Here is a 17035-nt window from a genome sequence, read left to right as displayed (position 1 = left end):
TTTTTTTTTTTTTTTTTTTTTTTTTTGCAGAAATTGAAAGATTTTTCTGTAGCTATGGAATCTTTATATTCTAAAGAAGATAATAAAGAAATAGAATCAGTTTCTTTAAATACATTTTTTAATAGAAACATTAGAGGTCCATCTATTTATTTAAATGATATTAAAAAACAACATCAAGTTCTTAATCTATATTACAAATCTCTCAGAGCATTTCGCAAAAACTAAAGAGGAGAGCATTTTCAAAAATATATTTTGTTTTGTTTATTTTTCACTCAACTCTGTAATTAAGAGCTGTTGTGTTCCCCTAAATCCTCACCTTACAATTCGTTGTGCACTTTCTAATGCTTGGCCCAGTGGCCTGAATTCTGCAATTTGTTACTAAGGATCAAATTTCAAATTTACTTAGGATAGTACAATTAAGAATTAAAAATAGTGTAAATTATTAAAATAATGTAATAGTGTAAATAGTAAAATAATTTTAAGTGTTAGAAATAATTTTTGCAGATTTAATTACCTTTAATGTTATTTGAATTTTCTTAACAAAGTCGAACATGAGTTAACGTCATTGATTGTTAAATTATTCCTATTTTAGATCCATTTTATTTATATTCTGGTTGTTGTTAACGATTGTTGTCTAGTCACACTAATTAAAGTGAGGACTAATTTGAATCGCAGGTGTTTTGAGTTGTAACAAGTTAAAAGACGCCATTTGCTTGTAAAAAATACATGATGATCCGCAACTCTTGTGTATGCGTAATTTAGTAATTTATTCTGCTAAAATTATCCTGTAGCAAAATTAATCATATATTTAAATAAATTAACAAATGAAGATAAAAACCTTTACAATCAGTTAGTTAGAGTTGAAACCATACTTTTTTTTGATAACAAACACTCATTTGCCCAAAAATATCGCTTCAAAGGATAAGTAATAATAAGCTAGCTGTGGCTTTCTAACCGTATGCGGAATGTGGATCGAGTTCCATTTTTAAATAAGTTTATACAACAATGACAACACCATGCAGCCATGCAGATTTGCAACACCATGTAGCCATAGTAATTTAGAATAGCAAAAAAATATATATCGTAATTAAATATAATACACCGTTCATACCAATGAAAACAAAATATTTACCTGTTAATATTTTAGATCTGCTTTTTCAAGTGGGTATTTCAAATTTGATCATTACTCCAACTTGATCAGAATTTATGCAGTCTGATTACAATTCATTTTTTTTTCATTTTTGTAATTATCAAAAGATCAAGTAAGAAATCGGCTGTTTAGAACTTGGCCGCTACTTAATCTTGATCACAATTTCTGTAATCCAGTTCCAGTCCATTTATCAAATCCAATTCCAGTCCATTTGTAAAATCCAGATAAGTAATTTTAATACAACCCACTCTTCCAATCAAGGAAAGCCAGATGTTTGACTATCTAGATTTTCCTCTAGTTTTTTCAGAGTAGTAATGGTATCATCTATCAATAATTCCAAAATGGAATCGGCTATTTGCACTTGAACCATTACTTCCTCTTGATCATAATTGATCCAATCTGGCTCTTCCTTTCTGATCTCACTTATTAAAATAGTATCCACAAGATCTCTCTCCTCGCAGCCAAGTTTCATTGTAGACCATGTTGGTCGCTTCTTTTCCCATGCATTTATTTGATGTTTAGGTAAGAGCCCTAAAGCTTTTTCCACTTCTCTCTGAAGCACGGGCAATATTTTATCTTTGTCGCACGGGAAAGTTGGCTCAGGAGTTAACCTCTTTGGCTTTAGCCATGGTTGAGGCATTTCTTGTGTTTCTCTAAAGAGATGTTAAATAAATGTTAGGAAATTATTTTAACTAGATGACACAGTTTAAGTCCAGAAATAGAATAAAGAACGATTTTGAAGAACGTTTGGAATATTTGTTAAATATCATTTCTTTGCACTATTCTGCATGCATTGATGCTGATGGTGAAAAGTAAATTGAATTTTTTTTTCACTTATTAACGTTTTCGGACATTCAGCAACGCAAATATTTGTAAAAGCTAACATTCACCTGTGAGATATTTTTAAGTACTTCTATTATAAAATATTTAAAAGAATATTTAAGTTATAAAAAGCTTCTTTATCCAATTTAGGCAAAATGTGAAGAAAAAGAACTTATAGATTATTAAAAAAAAGTTTGGAAGAAAATTTTTGAAAAGTTTGAATGAGATTTAAGTGTAAAAACTTTTATTTTTTCACTGTATCACAAAAATCAAGTTATAGCAGGGCTAATTATGATTAGAAGTTAAAACATCATGATTAAAAAACTAATTCATTAAAAAATAAACTCGCTCTGTATTGAACCAGTTGCTATTGTTTGTCTGCTCTATCTACGAAGGCTTTTTACTTCTACAGTCGTATGTCTGCTCTGTGTCATTCTAATCTTAGAGAATGGACTTCAGAAATCTGTATGATTTATGTATAATATTATTTTTCTTCTTAAGAGATAATTTTATTTTCATCGTTGCCCTTTAGCTGTGTTCATCTTGCAAAAAAATAATTCGGACCAGTGTAGCAAATGTGTATAAATTTAATATGACTGTAAAGATTTAAATATTTAAAACTCAAATAAACAAAAAACCTCATAAGAATTTTTTATTTTTATTTTTGATTCTAGAAACCTAATTTTTTGTGTTCATACACGTACAAAATACCTTTTTTTCCATTTTTATTATAAAAAATATCAATTTATGGAGTTATTAGTTATAATTCTTTTTAAAGGAGAATTCAATTTTCCTTTTAACTTTTGTCAGTAATATGATTTAAAATAAATGTTACACGGAGTGTTTTTAAAAATATAGTGCTGTGAAAGAAAAGAAATCCGGACAACATCAATACAGACATAAAGATTTAGTTTCTTTGGACCAGAACTTTTGGTCCACAAAACTGTATATTTTTAAATATTAATAATAAAAATAATATTGTGGAACAAAAAAAAGCTATAAGCAATAGTTGCTTTATACGAATTTTACAGTTAAGAAATTCTAAATGTGGTGTTCTGATGCAAATTTTAACTTTAAAATATTATGTCTTTAAATTTAGTTGAAGGATTGAGGAAAATTTGTGGTAAACCATACTTTTCCCAAATGAGACTATTTCTTAGTATTTCTTTCAGTTAAGTATTGTAAGATTTTCCAATTTTTCAACTAAATAAGGACTCAATGAAGGGAAACGTCTTATTGCCTACATGAAAACTGCAAAACTTTGCACTAAAAACACTCTCCTGAACAATTTGAAAATGTGGCATATATTTATATAGCTCCAAGCCCTTCAATTCTGCATTAGAATTTTTAAAAGAAAGTTCTTTACTCACCGATATAAATCCATCAATATTTCCTTTGAAACATCAAATATCAAATCCAAAAATTCGATTTGACAAGGGTTTGTAAGCCCTAACTTTTCTACCACATGATCAAAATTAGGATCATCGATTTCCACTATCAGGCTTCCGCTCTTTTTAGCAGCAATAAATACATCAGTTAGATGCTCGATGATGAAGCCTATGTTTTTAGTAATTTGATCCAAAGAATCATTTTCAGTGCTTGCGATGCAAACTTCTTTGCCAGGTGAAGAGTGCTCATTTTGCGACTCAGTTGAAATAACCTCTGGCCCAATAAGTGCATCAAGCATATCAAGTAATTCTCTATCAGTCAATACTTCTCCAAAATCGACTGAATTTTCCATATTTGCCTGCTCATTTTTATCAGTCAACATTGATTTTAAGTTGACATGGAGCATATCAAGCAGCTCATCATCCGTCAATGCTTCTCCCAAGCTGACGAAATTATCCACAGTTGGTGGTTCTTTTTCATCGACCAACATTGGTCTCACATTGACACCAAGTATGTCAAAAAGTTCCTCATCAGTGAGAACCTCCAACTCATAACTGATATCAATCGCATCAGCTTTAGTTCCTTCATTTGAACTTAACTCATCACTGATGCCTTTTTAGAAAATAAAAAGAGAAGATAGAAATTCTTTTTAATAAGTGAAAGTGGTATATAGCAAGTATCGAAATGAAACTAATAATTAATGTTTACCAAGAACCTTAATGCTTTTTTTTTTAATCTTATTTTTATTTAAATTTAAAATTAAAGTTTTCTTACCACCTATAACTTTAAATAATATATGTCACAGTAGTTTCTCCCTTCTTACTTTATTTAATTGACTTGGTGTAAATGAAACGTTCAATAACAACGAAAAGTTATTTATTTTGTGTATAGCAACCTCCCCCCCTCCATTTGTAAAAAAAATTTGGTGATATTGAATTGTGATTTTTCAACTCCTTCCTTCAGCAAAATCAAAGCAGGAATCCTCTTTCAAAATAAATTTAGTTGACACATGCAACTGCAGTTGCTGTTAAAAATATAATTCCAGCATGCAAGAATAATATTGTCAGTGAATTAACCGTAACGAAATGATTTATAAGGCTTTGTGTGTGATATATGAATCTGAAAAATGAATGTTGGATCGTTGTTAAGGAGATGTTCTGTATATGAAGCTAATTTTGGAAAACATGTTATGAGATGTTGACAGTGCTAGCTGTCCATCTCACTGTGCTGTCTTTGGCTAACAGCTACAAAGCACTTCAACTGCATGACGATGCCCTCTCTCATTTCACGCAACAGATAATGAAGACATTGTTTCTTGCTATGAAGTGTTGCCTCCTTATTCACCTGACTTGTAATCTATAGAATTTCATTTGTATTGCCACATTAATCACTTTATGCCTGGCAAAGAGTTCACCCAAAATGCAAAAGTTTAATGAGCACATGAAGTGCATGAAGTTTAGTTACGTTTAATGAAGTTCATTGAGAATTTTTTCTGTTCTTGTCACAAGAACCTTTCGGGCAGATCATTTCTGTGCCTGATGAATGACAGCATTGATGCTGTGGGAGATGCTCTTTTTAGATTCATAAACTACAGATTTTTAATTTGTAAGCAACAGATTTTTATTGCTTATCATCTTAATCACTTTCTGCCCGGTAAAGGATGATCTCAAAACACAGAAACTAATTATTTTTTTCTATACCAGTTACATGAGTTTTTTTAAGGGAACACTGTGTTGTCAAACAAATTGAAGCAGTATGTCAATTTTAAAAAAAATTTTAAAATTGACAAATTGGCAAGAAAATTTACATGCGGCCATTTCATTTTTCGATTATATATATATATATATATATATATATATATATATATATATATATATATATATATATATATATATATATATATATATATATATATATATATATATATATATATATATATATATATATATATATATATATATATATATATATATATATGATTAATCATCAACTGATTTCATAGATTAACAGGCATTTATAGAGAAATAAAGGATTACCATCTTTGCATGAGAAATCATCACTAGAATCACTTGATTCCACACATCTCAAAGTTTCACCAAATTTCTTTGGCTAAAAGAAATATGAAATTAAGTAGTTTTTTTTATCAGGATTACATCAACATGAAAATCTTTAAAGTCAATCTTGATAAATAATAATGGTTTGAAAAGTTGTTTGTTTTGAAAATCAGTGGTGAAAAAATTTACATTTCAGTGCTTTTCTCATTTTTGTGATTTTTTAAATGTTTTTTTTTTCAGAAGGCAGGGAAAAATGTTTAGAAGTCAGATTTTCTAACAAGAAATAGTGATAATAGTAAGAAATTAGTGGATTTTATATACAATAAAAGCTCCGAGATACAGTGACTAATAGAAGGGACATCCAATTCTACGCTCTAACAATCAGTTGTACTTGGCGTAACATGGTACTTAATGCTAGAACCCGATTTTGATGTTTAAAGAAAATTTCTAAAATTGTCAATTTTGCTATAGCAAAAAATGTCCTTGTAGAGTTCCCCTACATTAAACAAAGCTTTCATTTGAAATATTTCATCCCTAAATTTACTTCTGGCAAATAATTCTATAAAAATATATCCATGTATATTAAGAGAATTGAGATGCAAATTACATTAAATATACAAAAATATACATATAAACTGAATTACTATATGAAGAAGGACAAAATATTTAAAAAAAAATTTAAATAAATAAATAAATAAAACTAGAGCCATTTCACTCAGTTTAATGAAGAAATTTTTTTAAAAAACTGGCGACATTTGTCTTAGCTGAATTGATGTTCATGGCTAACCATTTTCTAAGCCAAAAACAAAATTTTGATTACAGCTGATGAGAGATATTAGGCAATTTTTGATATTTTATTTTGGTTGAATGTTATAACTGGCACTATATACAATTAGCCTATATACACTGTCGTTGGTATTTGTATCCGAAATGTTACCATTTACCTGAAACTCCAAATCATCATCCTCACCATCATCCACTTCACTATCGCCGCCACAGCAGCACAAATTAGCGAAAAATCGCTTTATTCGTTGAAAATATTCCATAATGGAATCAAAATCGCTTTTAGTAAACTCTTGAATAAAAATCAAGTAATCGCCCCAAATACAAGTTTTGGAATGACAAAAATATCTTTTAATACTTTCATTGTTGCTTTTAGAACAATGATTTTACTCAGCTAAATTTTCTTAACAATTAAAAATATCCTTTCTGCTCTTAATGATACTGTTTCACATTGTTAAGAAGTTACATAAAAAATATATTATTGTTAATATGGCAACATTGTTTTAGTTTGATTGTAGGGATGCACAACCTTCTAGAATGAAGGACCACTGGGCACTTTTATCTTAGGTTGATCCCTAAAAGGCCCAAATCATTTCTTCTAAACATTAGAATTCATTTAAAAAAAAACAAAGTAAATAACGTAAAAAATAAATATTTAAATTATAAAAATAATGGAATGAAAGAAAAAAACTTCTTTCTTTTTTTTTTGAAAAATACGAATGCAAATCAGAAACAAATATAATTTATAAGGTTTAAAATTACATAAATTAAAACAAAATTGTTATATTGCAAAATAAGATTCAGCAATTAGCTGGGAATATTCTGCAGTTTAAGAACATATTTAATACAGAGTGTAGTAGTTGTCTTGATTTTCTTCATAAAATTCAAATCATATATTTTGCCCTGATTTGTGACTTTTTGTCTTGGTAATTCTGTTTTCCGTATGTGCTAAGAATATCTCCTTTTATAAAAATACAAATGCAAGTTTTAAAAAAATAGATTCAGAGAAACTGTATACATACAGATTCATTGATATTAAAGCTCTCACTCACTCGTTACTAATTCTCATACTTCAAGTTAGCCAAGAAATTAGAAAGCTAAAATTTAAAACTTGTGTTCTTTATGAGAAAAACAAAAGAAAACTGAAAAATTTTCATTTTAACATTTTATAATCATCAGGGTAATTTTAATTAACAATAATGCTATATAGCACGTTTTTTCCTAGATTGAAGTCTAAAATTTGGACCATGTTTTTTTTTATAAAATTAATAGAAAAACTAAAAAAGTTTCTTTTCGAAGTGTTGTTATTATTGGGTTAATTAGCTTAATTGACAGCTATGATAAATTATATTTTTTTAGCAAGCTTGAAGTTTAAATTTGGATCACGTGTCCTTTCCAAAATAAATAGATAAACTATAATAATTTCATTTCGAAGTTTTGTTTTCATCAAAGTTATTTTTAATAATCGGCATAATTTGTCGATATGACAGTTAGGCTCTAAAACACTTCTACCGATAAAGAATTTGCAAAGCTTTATACCATGTGTTCCTAATCAAATATAAACTTTTCAATTTGATATTTTGTAATTTAGTAAAAAAAGGGTATCTAGTACAAAATTGATAATAATGCTAAATAATTAATACGTTTTTACCAAGATATGAGTCTTGAATTAAGACCACGTGCTTTTTAAGGAGATAAAAAAAATACTAAAAAAGCTTCAATTGGATATTTAAAACTATCCTGTTAAATCGGGGTAGTAATGCTAATTGACATCTGACCCGAACTCTCTTAAAACCGATTATTTCGCAATCCCCTAGATGTCAGCATTTCTGCTATTACGGGACTGGAATTCAATGAATTGGAATTCAATATAAAAGAACATGAAACCGAATGTTTTGATTGTACTCGTGTTTTGATTGAGATATTTTTTTGAGTACATAAGAGAAAATTAATTACACAGTTTTTACTTAATTAAAAAAAGGCGATGATTTAGAACAGGGGTTTCCAACTTACATGAGGCCGCGGGTCACAATTAAAAACACAAATCAAATGGCGGGCCACAACTTTATCAAAATTTTATGAAGGACATTTTTATGTTTGAAAGAACATTATTACTGTCAGATTTTTAATAAGTTGTACAAAACAAAAGTACTGAATTACAAATTAAAATAAGAAATAGCTTTTTAAAAATATTAAATAAATAATAAAAATTCGGGTTACAATAACTTTAATGTGCACCTATGTATTAAACAAATAATGTGCAAAAGATATCTAATTGTAAAGATATAAAACTTTAAAAAGATTGGTATTAAAACTTACATAGTAGCACACAAAATATTCAGTGAGAAAAATGAGATTTGTCTGCTGCAACCACCAGAGAATAGATATTTACATTTAAAATTTACAAATGTGTGTGTAAATATTTTCTTCCAAAATGAGTGAGTGGTTTCAAAAAGTTAAATCGGATAATTTCTTCGAGAAAATTTCTGATTCGCACATGCTAAATTATATTCACAAAATACAAAAAATGAAATAAAATAGCGCTACATACATGATTATTTTTGCATTTGAATAAATATTTTCCTGGGTGCAAAACCTGAGAAAATTTTTTTTTTGCACCGTTGGTATGCTAAATTTCACAGAAACGAAGAAATTAGGTTTTTATTAACGAGAAAAGTATTTTAAACCCATATTGATTTTTACGAAAATTGTTCGCAAAAAAATGACAACTGATATATTTTAGTTTGCGGGCCACAAAAAAAGGGCTTCGCGGGCCGGATGCGGCCCCCGGGCCGCCAGTTTAAAACCCCTGATTTAGAAGTTATTTGTGTCCATTCCCTTTAAAACCGCATAATACTTAGATAATCCTCTTGAAGTCAATTTTCCATAGTTATTGGACTAGATTTTAATGACTTGAAATTAAATACGGTGAAAATAAAATCACGTTCTTTTTGGGATGAAACATAATTTTTTTACCATGTAAAAGGGAATTAATTGCATTGTTTTTAAGCAACAAAAAAGGCTTATGGTTTGTAAGTTATTTGTCCCAGACTCCTATGTATCCCACACATTCTTAAAACCCCTTATTACGTAATCCCCTAGATGTCAACATTTCTGCTGTTACGGGATTAGGATTCAATGAATTGAAATTCAATATAAAGGAAAAAGAAACCAAATATTAACTCGCGTTTTGATTGAAAAAAGATATATTGTTTTTAATATATATATGAAAATTAATTACCCAATTTTTACCCAATTTTAGAAAATTAATTACCCAATTTTTGATTTTTTAAGTTATTTTTGTCCCATACTCCCTTAAAACCCCACATAATTTACGTAATCTCCTTTAAATCAATTTTTCCGTAGTTATCGGACTAGGATTTAATAAATTGAAATTAAATATGGGGAAGAAACAAAAAATCACGTTCTTTTTTAGATAAGACATATTTTTTTTACCATATAAAGGAAATTTAATTGCATTATTTTTAAGTAATAAAAATGACTTATGGTTTATAAGTTATTTGTCCGACAACCTCTTAAAATCCCTTATTACGAAATTTCCTAGATGTCAATACTTCTGCTGTTACGGGACTAGGATTCAATGAATTGGAATTCATTATAAAAAAAAAAGAAACCAAATATTATATCGCGTTTTGACTGAGATAAGACATATTGTTTTTAATATATAAAAGAAAATTAATTACCCAATTTTTAAGTAATTAAGACAAGCTCATGATTTATAAGATGTTTGTGTCCCATACTCCCTTAAAATCCCACATAACTTACGTAATCTCCTTTAAATCAATATTTCCGTAGTGAGACTAGGATTTAATATAGTATTGAAATGCAATACGGAGAAAAAAGAAACCAAGTCTTAACTCTTGATCTGATTTAGATACAACTAATTTTTTAACAGTTAGGAAAAATAATAAATTGCAATTATTTTATATAATAAAAAAAAACACGCAATTTCTAAGACGTTTGCCTTCAATATTCCCTTAAAACTCGGCATAACTTAGACAGTCCCCTGGAAGTTAATCTTTTCCGCAGTTATCGGACACGGATTTTAAAGCAACAATTGTGTTCTACCACGTGTGGCGCTGTTCTCGATAGCGAAAGGTAAATACACGTATCTGAAAAAGTCTATTCCACAACAACGTTCAACTATTGAACGGTGAAGTCATTTATATCGTCGCTTTCCTGTCCGACATCTCTTCTTTTCGCTCTGTGCCTGCTGCCGGAAATAATTTACCGCTTCTGCTTGATCCCGGATAATTTTTTAATTAATTATGTAAAAGGCAATTGTTATCGAAAGATAGTTATCATTTTATAAACTGAAACTCTAATTATTTTTCAAGATAATGATAAAATAACATATTAGAATCTCTCAGTTTTTAAAAGTTGAAGTGAGGTTTATACTTTGAAAAAGTAAAATTTATTAATCGCGATGTGATATATATTTTTTAATAGCATTTTGTTTTGAAAGTTAAATTGTAGCTTTCAAGCTCAAAAACATTGATGCAATTTATTGACTATTTTGATTTGTTTGCATTTATGAAAGTTGAAATTTAATATTTGAAAAAAAAAGGATTAATTACTAGTTCAATATAAAGTAAATAAATTTTTTTCGGGATTTATGAAAATTGATTCGGATATTAAGAAAAGTAAATATTTTAATTCAGTGTTAATTAAATTAAAATATTTGGTTTAGATATTTAAAAGTTTATCAAGGATATAAAATAATAATAATTATTAGCTTAATGTAAAGTAAATTAACATTTTTCATTTTAATGTTTAAAAATTGATTCGTTTTTTTTAAAAAAAATCGTAATTATTAATTTAATGAATAGTAAATAAAAAATTTGAATGTTGATTCGGATGCAAAACAAGCAAATACTAAGAGTTTAATGTATAGTAAAATAAAATTTTGATTCAAATATTTGTTTGAAAAAGGGATTGTGATTTATATTTTGAAAAGTATTGTTTGTAATATAAAATTCCTTTTTTGATTTGCATATTATTTTGAAAAGTTTAATCATGATCTGAATTCTAAAAAAATAATTATTACATCAATATATTTCAAAATAACATTTTTGATTAGACATAGAATTGCGGTTCACTAAAATAAAGTATAAAAATAAATAAAAACTAATACCTAATAATAATAATAAAATATACTAGTTATCCGAAAGTATTAGAATTACATGTTGATTGAGTTGCGAAATTAATAATAAGAGTTAATGAATATAAAACGATTAAAAACATTAAAATAAACCTTAGAAACTTTATATTAAATGATACTCAAGCTAAGATGGCATATTGGTGAAAAATTAAGAAAACTCAATGGATTGAGCTAAAATATATTCTTGTGTAAGGAAATTAACATTGTCACTAAATAATTCAAGAAGTTGTATTCTTTTTTTATTTCGCTATATTTGGTGGATACTTAAATTAACCGTGGCTAGTACAAGTGTTTTCACAGAACGAACTGCTCCTACAAATGAGCAGTCAAGGAAAGGACCGGATCCGGAAAGGATATCTATAGCATCCGGTTCTTCTGCACAAGCAGCTTTAACCTCTTCTGCACATGCAACTCCGGAACACAGAGTTGTTAACAGATGTTCATTTGGAAGGTATGTCTTGTCTAATTTACAATAATTAACCATAAAAGTATTCCGTTTCAGTGTTTTGTCCCCCTTAATTTAATTCCCACTATAACACTATAAGAATTCCGGTAAAAAGTACTAAAAAACCCCTTTTACTGTAAAATCCGTTACACAGTAAAATCCTTCATACAGTTAAATCCATTTTACTAAAAAATCTATTTTATAATAAAATCTATAGCATAAAATCTATACATTTGAATCCATTTTGCTTTAGATAAAATCCATTTTACTGTAAGAGTTGGTATTTTTTATAGTAACATTTTGCGGTTCTAAAGGTCTGATTTACCGTAATTTTCTTATTAAGATATATTTAATTGCAGTGAATTAGTGATTTTACAATATATATTTCTGTAAAATTAATGGTAAATCTGATTTTTCGTTTAGTAAAATTTAGCGGTATAAAGTACCGGTGCTCAGGGTTTTAGTACTGTAAAAAAAACTGTAAAAAGTTCCTGCACCCTGAGTACAACATCCGTTAAATCTATTTTACAGTAAAATCCATTTTACTGTAAGTTCTATTCTACAGTAAAATCCATTGTGCAGTTTAATCCATTTTAACGTAAAAATCCTTCATACTCTAAAATAAATTTTTGCTATGAGTGTTGGTACTTTTTACTGTAAAATTTTACGTAGCAAAATATCTGATATATCATAATTTTACAGTAATATTGATTTAATAACATATATTTAGTGATTTTGCAGTAAATATTAATATAAAAAATACTGCATGTCAGATCTTTTGTTCAGCAAAATATTACGGTAAAAAGTACCGGTTTTCAGATTGCCAGTATTTTCTACTATAATTTTTATAGTATTGTCCATGATCATACATTATATTTCATTTATATATGCTCGTTGATTTCTTTAATATATGCTAGTTGATGATTAGGAAGAAGTTTTCTCTTCCAGCAATTCACGCGAAGATTTAAGCTCTAAATTGCTTTCCATGTTGACTATTCTATGACTATTTTTAAAAGTTTTGGTAACTGCAAATTTTCAAAAATAAATCTTAAAAAATTAAACAAAAAATATTAGAAATATAAAAAGAATAAACTTTAAATTGTTTAGTACATTAAATTTTATTTTAATATGTCAAATTAGTTTTCTTGTGAATTTTTTTTTGATTGAAAAAAATTAAACTCTGAAGTACTGTGCTCCTAACAAAAAACAAATCTAATGATCGGATCTTCCTGGTCTAGGTCTCAATCTTAATGGCATGAGAGGGTGACTTCAAGTATGCTAATTAATATGTGCAGACGATATTTTTAGTTGCGAAAACAGACACAAAACCGTACTTTCTTTGAATAAAGATTCCTTTTTTTCGGCAGATTTAAATTTCTGAACATCAAAATATAGGGGCTAGCCGCAATCTGAGAGATATGGTGATAATAGTTTGGTTAGGAGAGCAATCCCTTGTTTTGACCCCTTGATGTTAATTTTACTTTCTGTGTATTGCATCATATCTCGAACTTTTTAGGCGAATTAAAAAATTTTTGCCCAAAATTATAAAATTCGTTTATTTAAAGATAATTCCAGGCCAAAATAAATTTTAGTAAATATTTATAAGTTTTTATTATTTTATTTAATAATAATCGAAAAATTTTTGAATTGTAAAATTTGCAATTTTTTACATCATTTAAAAGCATGTAATTTACCATGGCAAAAACAAAGTTTCAGCGAAATCTGTTAAATAGTTTCTGAGAAAAAAAAAGTTATAAATTTAAAATTAAATTTTTCAGGAACTATTCCAGCCATTTTACTCAAATTTTGTATTTTGTCATGTAAAATTACATATTTTAAAATGATGTAAAATATTGTACACCTTAGAGGTCAAATTTTTTTCGACTACTATTAAGTAAAATAATAAATATTAAATAAAATTTATTTTTGATTGAAATTATCTTTGGATAAATACTTTTAACAATCATCTGCAAAACTTTTTCAGTTCGCTTAAAAAGTTCTCAAGATATGACGAAATACGCAACAAGTGAAATTAACTTTGGGAGGTCCAAACTTTGGATCGCTCTCCTGATCAAACAATTAGGACCCATTTATCAGATTATGGCTCAGAAATCCAAATTCGTCAAAAAAGAGTATGTTTATTCCGAGAAAATATGCTTTTGTGTCTGATTCAGCACTAGTTAATTAGCGTATTTGAGGTCACCTCCTCGAACCATTAAGACGGTGTACGCACGAAGATCCGTAGATTAGATAAAAAGTTATTCCGGATGGTGCGATTTTTTCTGGCTCATTGTGCATTTCTAAACATTACATTAACATTTCATGTACTTTTAAGGTTGTAAATTAAAGAAAATAAAATACTCTATCTTTTTAATTGAAGACAAGGATAGTCTGTTATAGAGAGCAAAAACAAATAAAGACATATAAAAAAAAGCACAAATCTTCTCTCGATTATACTTTACAAAAGAATTAACATTTAATAATATATTCTTTACGTTATTTTACTCTTTAATAAGGATTTGAAATGCGGTCTCTCAGATTCGACGGTATTACTTTATATAGGACAAAGAACGGAGAACAGTAAAAAGGATTTTCGAAGTTTCTCTCTTAACTAACTATATTGTTACCTATTGTTCCCAGATAATGATACAGTTTTATTTTAACTAGTACTTTTGTAAAGTTAAATCTGGCAACAGTGAGAGTAAATAGTTTTAAAATAAAAATGACTGGTACCATTGTTTCTAGTGGCCATCTCAGACAGTCAATTGAATTTTTAATGAGTCTACGTGCCAAAATAAAGTTTGTTTTTATTACGAGGTAAACATTTTTTCATATAGAGTATTCTGTCTAAATAGTGATGCATTCACTACCATTGTTTGTTTTGATATTGAACAGTAGAAACCTGAGTCTTTTCCTATTTGTGAGGCGTAAAAATGACTATGAATATCAAGACATTGAGAAGGATGTCAGCAAATAATAATAATAATAATAATAAAATAAAAAATATCAGAAATACCATTACCATACTGTACTTTAATTTAACTAGAATTTTATTTTCTTCGTGAGGGAAATCGATTTTCGTTGTTGTTATACCCATTGCGTAACGTTTTTTTAGATATATTGTTTATTTTAAATATTTCGAATGAGATAAAAAGCTCCCAGTATTAATTTTTAATATTTTATATTTATATATTAATTATAATTACTCTAATATTTCAGTTTAATTACAGATATTTAATGCTAATAAGCTACAAAAATATTAGTTAAAATTTTTACCTCGCAGGCAATTTTGTCTCTTTCTAGCTATGCCATTTCTACTTAAGACTACAGATGAGTTAAATCCCACTAGATTTGCAGAGTTTTACTTAGTCACCACCTTTAATCTATTCTTTGACATTTTTTTGTCAAAAATGACGTAAAAATATAATTATTACGGATCCTAGACTGATATTTAATTGAAGAAAAAATAAAGATCAAAAGAAGATGAAATATGGCTATTAGAAACACCTTTAAATTTCACCTGTATCAATTTTCACACCATCTTATTTCACGGCAATAAAACTGTGCTAATTTTAACATTCTATGTTTTAAATATTAATTATTATAACACTATTTTAGTTCAATTAACGACATTTAATGCTTATAAGCTACAAAATATTAGTTATCTGAGAGCAGCTGCTTTATTGGCACCAAAATTGTTTAATGAATATGTTAGAAAAATGGCAAACTTAGCTCTTTATTTTCATCTTTGGTGACTTAAGAATGTGCCATTTAAAATTTTTCGAAAAACTAAAAAAATCGTTACAATTTATGATTCATAGACGAAATCACTTTAACCTTTTGATGCAGATGAGACACCGGTGTCTCTTTTATATATATATTTTCCGACACTCTAATTGCAAAGTATATTTTGGTATTTTTTAATTATAAAAGAACTGTCTAAAAGTTACTGAAAAAAATCTGTTAGAATTATCGAAATTATATTTGTACTAAAATATGAAATCCAAAAAAGTAGTTTGAATTTTTTTTTCTCCATTCATATTCAAAATATATCACTAATTGATTACGTAAATTAAAGTCAATTCAATGATAAATTACTCTTTCTCTTAGATTTAAAGAACTGCAAAAAAACAAAAAATTATTTTGTGCAAGTGAGCTGTGTTTGGAAGATTTTACCTTTAACGGAGAAAAAGACAACCGCGTTTCGTACTGTATTTCATAACCATGAATTATTAAATATGCTAAATTTAATATCTTTTACATACCTTGACCTAAATTGATGCAAAATGATGAAAAATATGTTTAATAAAAATTTCGCTTAAAAGGGACTGCATATTGATCAAAGTATTATTAAGGTACAGTTGACTGGCCATCAGGACATTGAATGTAAACGTATTAATTTCACACATCAACTAGCTTGAATGTATATTTTTCAAAGTGATTTATTTAGCTTGAAAACAGGCTGATATGAAATCCTCAATTCGAGACTAAATCCACCTGATCCTAAAAAGTAATTTAAAAAACGACATCGCACTGAGCCTATCTCATCTGTAGTCTCCATTCCATATAAATCTTTAATAGTTATAAAAATGTAAAAGAGAGTATTTTTTCTTTCGTTTTATAAATCACTAAGATATCAACTCCGATTCATCTAAATCTACCTCTTTCCTCACAACTAAATGCAAGTGAGAAGAGCGCCATCTATCAGAATAAGACAATTTTATTTTTTAAAAAGATGTGGCTTTAAATGGGACTTTTTTATTATATCCTTGAAAGTCTTCCTTTTAGATTTTTATTCGGTTATAAATTAAATTGTGAGTACGATTGCGATCAAGTTTTCTGGATTCTATAGATTATTGCAAAGAGAAAAAAAAATTCCGGTAAAATTCTGCTGTTGATATGTCCAGTAAAGTGTTTTTCTTCTTGCACCGGCAGTGACGTCATACTTTGTTTTTCGTATTTTCCTCGTAAACTATGGATCGTACAGGAACGCTTCTTTGGGCAATTTCTATGTACTCCCAACGAGGAATCTAGCTGTGCAGAGTTTATGCTGTCGTTTTGGGACACCCTGTATATGTTTATATTGTGATAACTGTAGTTAGTACATATCTTTGGCAAACATTTTTTAAAAATATTATAAATATAGAATTTTTAATTTTTAAGAAAGTTTCCTCAAAAATCTTTTATAACTCAGAAAGCGTTCATATTAA

General features: G+C 28.0%; 1 protein-coding gene and 1 long non-coding RNA gene across 2 annotated transcripts in view; one reads left to right on the top strand and one right to left on the bottom strand.

The window, feature by feature from the left end:
• Window positions 1-17035, bottom strand: part of LOC139425925 (uncharacterized) — a 33364-nt gene continuing 16329 nt past the window's right edge. Inside the window, exons 2-3 of the long non-coding RNA XR_015433162.1 lie at window positions 5398-5470; window positions 1-70 (exon numbers count right to left, since the gene is read on the bottom strand). This is a non-coding gene — a long non-coding RNA (uncharacterized LOC139425925). The remainder of the gene's footprint in view (window positions 71-5397; window positions 5471-17035) is intronic.
• The window catches only part of LOC107441534 (sodium/potassium-transporting ATPase subunit beta-like), a 151917-nt gene continuing 145223 nt past the window's right edge, over window positions 10342-17035 (top strand). Inside the window, exon 1 of the mRNA XM_071182508.2 lies at window positions 10342-11831. The gene's annotated coding sequence lies outside the window, so the exon portion shown is untranslated. The remainder of the gene's footprint in view (window positions 11832-17035) is intronic.

The sequence above is a fragment of the Parasteatoda tepidariorum genome, chromosome 4 (genome assembly GCF_982258835.1).
Source record: "Parasteatoda tepidariorum strain Cologne lab strain chromosome 4, Ptep-v5.0, whole genome shotgun sequence".
NCBI classification, from domain to species: Eukaryota; Metazoa; Arthropoda; class Arachnida; order Araneae; family Theridiidae; genus Parasteatoda; species Parasteatoda tepidariorum.
Note: the sequence above shows the minus strand (reverse complement) of the source record. Positions and strands in the feature narration are given on the sequence as shown.